At 30.6% G+C, this 5,395-nt stretch overlaps 1 pseudogene; it reads right to left on the bottom strand.

Annotated features, from left to right (window-relative positions):
- Positions 1–594: 594 nt before the first annotated feature.
- LOC134236636 (uncharacterized) lies at positions 595–2,737 on the bottom strand (annotated as a pseudogene).
- Between the last annotated feature and the right edge of the window lie 2,658 nt (positions 2,738–5,395).

Raw genomic sequence — 5,395 nt, 5'->3', positions numbered from 1 at the left:
GTTAATATTATTGCTCATTAATATTGGTATATATGAAGCTACGGAAGAAAATAGCAGCTAGCAATTTCTAAATTCTTGCAATAGTGGATAAAAACTTTAACATCCAATCACTTTAGATTATTCATGCACGAAAACACACTACCACAAACGAAAAACACATACACAAACCTATCACGATGAAAAGTAATTTTATTTATGTACTAGCTTTTAACAATTTTCACTTCTGACTCCTCTCTTGTCGTCAAGTTAATCTGTATACTGTATACAGGGTTATTTTCGCCCCGTGTTATTTTCGCCCTCTCACGCTTGCAAACAATTTTACCCCGTTTTAAATTCGCCCAGTCAAAGTTTTGTTTAAGAAATTATACTGAATTGTTTCAATTCGCCCCGTTTTAAATTCGCCCAATGAGAAGGCAAGGGGCGAAATAACGGGGGAAAATTTCCCTGTATACAGTACCTTTGGTCATGACTACTCTGTATCTAAAATAAAACAATATTTCTATTTGTTAAGAAATATTCTACGATTTATTTTAAAGTCACAATCAAGTGTTTTTTAATTCCTTTTGTTTTGTGTACAACGAACTTTTCACTTACGTGTTTTCTTCGATTGTAACAATAACAGTAGAATTAGGATTTCGCTTATAACATCTGTTAAGTTTGCTGTTAGTTTCTATCGGATATGGGTTCCATCGGCCTTGTTTATCTTTCCATAGCCACTGATCTGATGCATAGAAAGTCAATGACTTTGACATCCTGTCCGTTTCTACATCCATTGAATCGCCTTCGGCTTTTTCGTTTTTAAAATATTTCCCTTTAGGGAAGTCTAGCATTGGAACTTTTCCAAATCTCTCTGTTAGCATTGTTTGAAGATGCACATGATGCTAGAAGAAAAAAGAAATTTAAAACTTCAAACAATGAATCTTATAACGTGGAAAATTAATTAAATGTCTTAAATAAGAGGGTTGCTTTTAAGAATCAGACCGTTAGATGAAGAACTTTCAAAAATATCTTCGGCTGAGGAATTCATCTCTGCTTTTCTGGTTTGATCCTGGAGGTATTCAACAGCTTCCGGGGAAAATGGGTCGCTTCATCAGAACAAAGATGTAATACAATTACTTACATTTAGTGATGTAATTACTGCCTCTATTCCCCAAATTCTTGAAACAATAAAGCCTATCCTATAACTTATATCACAAAGATATTTGATTAGGAAAAAGTTATTATTACATACTTCATAATGTTAACACCCAACAAAAACCCCAATAGGCATGTCACTACTAATGGCATTTTGACTAATTATAAAGTATCATTGCTAAAGAACTAAAAAAGAGTTTTAAATGCTGGAAGCAACATTGTATTAGCTAGGACAATGTAACTGATAATCACCAAATCTGTAACTCATATTTCCCACGATATCCAAATCTGCTTTCAGTTTTTTGGCCGTCATGCCATCTCACCTGTAAAAAAGAAGTCAATTAGAAGATTTTGTCGATTTTGAATCACACGGATGATAATTTCGTCATTTGGTAATTTTCATATTAAGCTCATCTGAAAATACCATAAATTCTTTGATCATTTACTTCTAGTTCAATAAATATTTGAAGCATTTGTTCTATCACTAGTTTTAATATATAGAAATATTGTTCAACATTATATACCGATCTTCTGATTAAGGATTTTGGAAAACGCACATAAACAATTCCATTTCTTTTACATCTGTAAACTGATCCAATACTTCTGAACCCATCATCCTTGTCTCCACCTTCCCAGTCTGGACCGAGAGTAAAATTCATATATATATATAGTTATGCACTTGTAAGTATTTTGATTAATACCGGTATATTAATTGTTAGCCACTGATCATGCTTAATATTTATTTACCTCTTTTAACAAGACAGCCAGTGGCAATATTGCCTTTTTTCGTAATTCTAGGTTCACTACAAACTATAACATCATATCTACATATATTTCTAAAAGGTGTTTTAGATCTGTATGTAAGGATGCACCGAACCAGTATCCCATTCTACGTATACACATTTATCTAAAAGAAAATGCAAATTAATTTTTGGAAACTAAATTCAAAAAAGACTGCATGAAGTAAAGTTTTGAAGAGAGTGACAGTTAAAAAAAGATCTATGAAAACAGAAAGGATGTGAATCTGTCTTGGAAGGAGAGTTCCAAGTACAGATTGCTGTGAACAATTGAAGTACCCATTTTGAATGCAATACTTTTACTCTTAGAAAGTATGTTTCCATATTATCAAAACTAAAATATCTTTTATGTATAGTAAGCGAAATACCCTTATTATGCCCTATCACAGTCCCAGGTCCATTATTATCCTGATTATCCCAGACCCAATCAGGTCCACGTTTGACCCTAGATCCCAAAGGCGGCATATTTGGATCTTCCTCTTGATATATGTAATCCATTTCAGCTTCCTGTTCTGCTTCTATCTCTTCCATTGAAATATAGAGTGACTTCTTTGAGCAGATTTCAAATATATCTTTCTAATAAAATGTCGAGTAAGTTTCATAATTATGCAAATTTTGTACAACGAGGTACAACGAAGAATAAGGGATACTAATAAGTTTGTTCCCTTTTTGGTCCTATCTATAAAATATGCTAAGTTTTTCTTAAATTTCCTTTTTACCTTATCATCTTCTGTAAACTGTCTTCCTGGTAGTTTGCAGGTCAGTAATGTCATAATCATTTCGCAGTCAAAACCATCATTTTTCATCGTATATGATAGAAGCGAAGCAATTTTCTAAATAAAATAGTATGATAATCCAGTGCTTTATTTTTTTGTGTATCGTAAACATGTATTACACTTCAGTTTGAATATACATGTTTAGTCTTTAAACTAAATACATTACCCATAAAAAAAAAAATATAAACAAAATGTCCATAAATTAACACCATAAGACCTTTAAAGAATGTAATTAACTGCAAAAAAGTTAATAAGGTATTTGGGTTTTTTTCCCAAAAAGTACCAAATTTTCAGAGTATTTTGCAAACTGTCTTGCTTCTTGAGGATACACAATCTTTCCTCCCCTGGACTGAGCACAAATAAATTCTAATGTTACCTATAAATATCAATTAAAAAGGTTAAAAACTTATAAATGAAATCAATATCATTTAAGTCTTATACGATTCAAGTTAAATATATTAAGATATTAAAAATGTTATTAAAAAAGGAAAACAAAAAGATCGTGTAAAATACTAATGCCCCCATATGACAACTAATGGCGAAAGTTTTTGATTCCTAAAATCAAAGTTCAAGCTCCTAAAAGAAGTCTCTCGTCACAAAGAATACACCTATAATATATAAAATCTTATTACCCAAGAATAAAGACGTTCAAATGTATGTCAAATTGAAAGTTATGATCAAAGGGTCAAAATTAAAGGCACCCAAGGGAATATCTTTTCAATTAAAACTCGTAAGAGAAAATACGAAAGTCCTTAAATCAACCATAAAATATATATAGCGGAGGATAATTTTTTTTAAGATATTGGCCAAACTCAAGGTCAAATGTTCAAAATTGTTGGTAACCAAAGGAAGTTCTATCCACGAAAAATATAAAAGCCCTAATACCAAAAATTATTTTAAAGACAGATGATACAATTAAAACTCTTATCAGAACTCTCGAATATAACAATGTAAGCCATGTATATTTTATTCAAATGAATAAGTTTAATATAATAGATTTTCATTTTTCATTCAAAATTTCCCAATGAAAGGACTTTTGTACATTTGTATAGATTTATAATGATGGTTGCAGAAAAGTGGGTTTCGAAAAACATAGACAGTTAATTTTCTTAAGGTATCCGATCCATAATAGCTTCCAATTCAATGAATACGAATGCATAACAGATATATATTGTTGAATTCTCAGTATATGTAGATATTATGTTCATGTTTTAGTCTCAATATGTAAGAGCAAAACGTGTCCTAATTTTTATTTACCTTGTTCCGTCTTTCTTAGAGTTATCCTCCTTTGTGTTTAATCAATAAAATTCATTTTAAAAAATCTATCTGGTGAAAAAACTGTTTTTAAAAACGGTTTTCTATTCTCATATATTAAACTACATCTTTCAACCATAGTATATTTGATATTCGTAGTATTTATTTTATAGAACCTGATGAATATGTTCAAAACATTTTCAAAGGACTGAAAAGTCAGAATAGGGGGAGTTTAGCAAGAGCAATAACTCTTATAGAGACTAGCAACCCAAAGAAGAAAGTTCAAGCCAAAGCATTACTGAACCTAACATTTAAAAAAATCTGGTTCCCATTCTTAATTAATTAATCACTGCTCAAGAACCACATTTTCGACTTTTTCTTGGTAAATCGTTTTCTACCCTAAAACTGCTTTGGAGTAAGTTTCCAGAGTATTTAATACAGGATGGATATTTAAGGTTAGAATATTATGTCTTTTTATGGGTCGGATACCTCAAAATATTTTACAAAATTATTTTTCTTATCATTTACAATCACAATTTTTCCTAAAATATATACCAATTCAGGCATGCATTTGTATTCCTTTGCATCATTTGCCTTTTAAGTCCAAGATTCAAGTTTTTCAAAAGTTTATCACACTAACTTGATGGTGAGAAAATACTGTCAGGTTCAAAATTTTTGACACGCGAAGAAAGGTTTTGTCAATGCAAAAGAAATTTACATTTGAAGTGGGATATATAGTCATACATGTAGCACAAACCCTTCAAATGTTACGGTCAAGGTAAAAAAAATATAATTTTGCAAAGTGGTTCAATTTTCAAGTTAAAGGTAAAGAGGTCAAATAAAATGGTACCCAAGTAAGTCTTGTCACAAGAAATACACATGTATGAATATACGAGGGTTGATCCAAGGTTCGTGAAATTTCTTCAAATTTTATCTTTTTTTCTAGTGAAATTGGTTGAAGATTACAAATGAGAATATAGACACTTTTTGAATATTTTAAATAAAAAACTTTTTAAATACTTATGTTAGTAACTCTAAGGCAGTTGCCATAGAAATGGTTGTTTGGAAATGCGGGGGAGACATTAGCGTGTTCATATTATTTAAATTCTTAATAAGTGAAATGAGAATAAAACATGCCTATGTGGTATATAAAACAAAATTATGTCATTATTACAATTGCTTGATCTTTTATAAATCTATGTGTGAGAGTTTTACTAACTTAAATAGATATTTAGTTTATTAGTTGATGATTTATTGTTCATCTTTCAGTTGTTAGAAGACGTCAAATTTCAGTCAAGTCAAAACAGTTTTGTGAAAATCCCAGAATCACTCTATCAATGCATAAACGCGTATATTATTGACATAGGCTGGGAAAAATGCATTTAATGACTGGTTTTCCAGTGGCATAAGAAATTTAAGAAAAATAGAACTTTC

Source organism: Saccostrea cucullata, unplaced genomic scaffold (genome assembly GCF_032062105.1).
Source record: "Saccostrea cucullata isolate Sc308-1 unplaced genomic scaffold, CSIRO_AGI_Scuc_v1 ctg22926, whole genome shotgun sequence".
NCBI classification, from domain to species: Eukaryota; Metazoa; Mollusca; class Bivalvia; order Ostreida; family Ostreidae; genus Saccostrea; species Saccostrea cuccullata.
The sequence above is the reverse complement of the archived record's forward strand: the minus strand, read 5'-3'. Positions and strand labels throughout refer to the sequence as shown.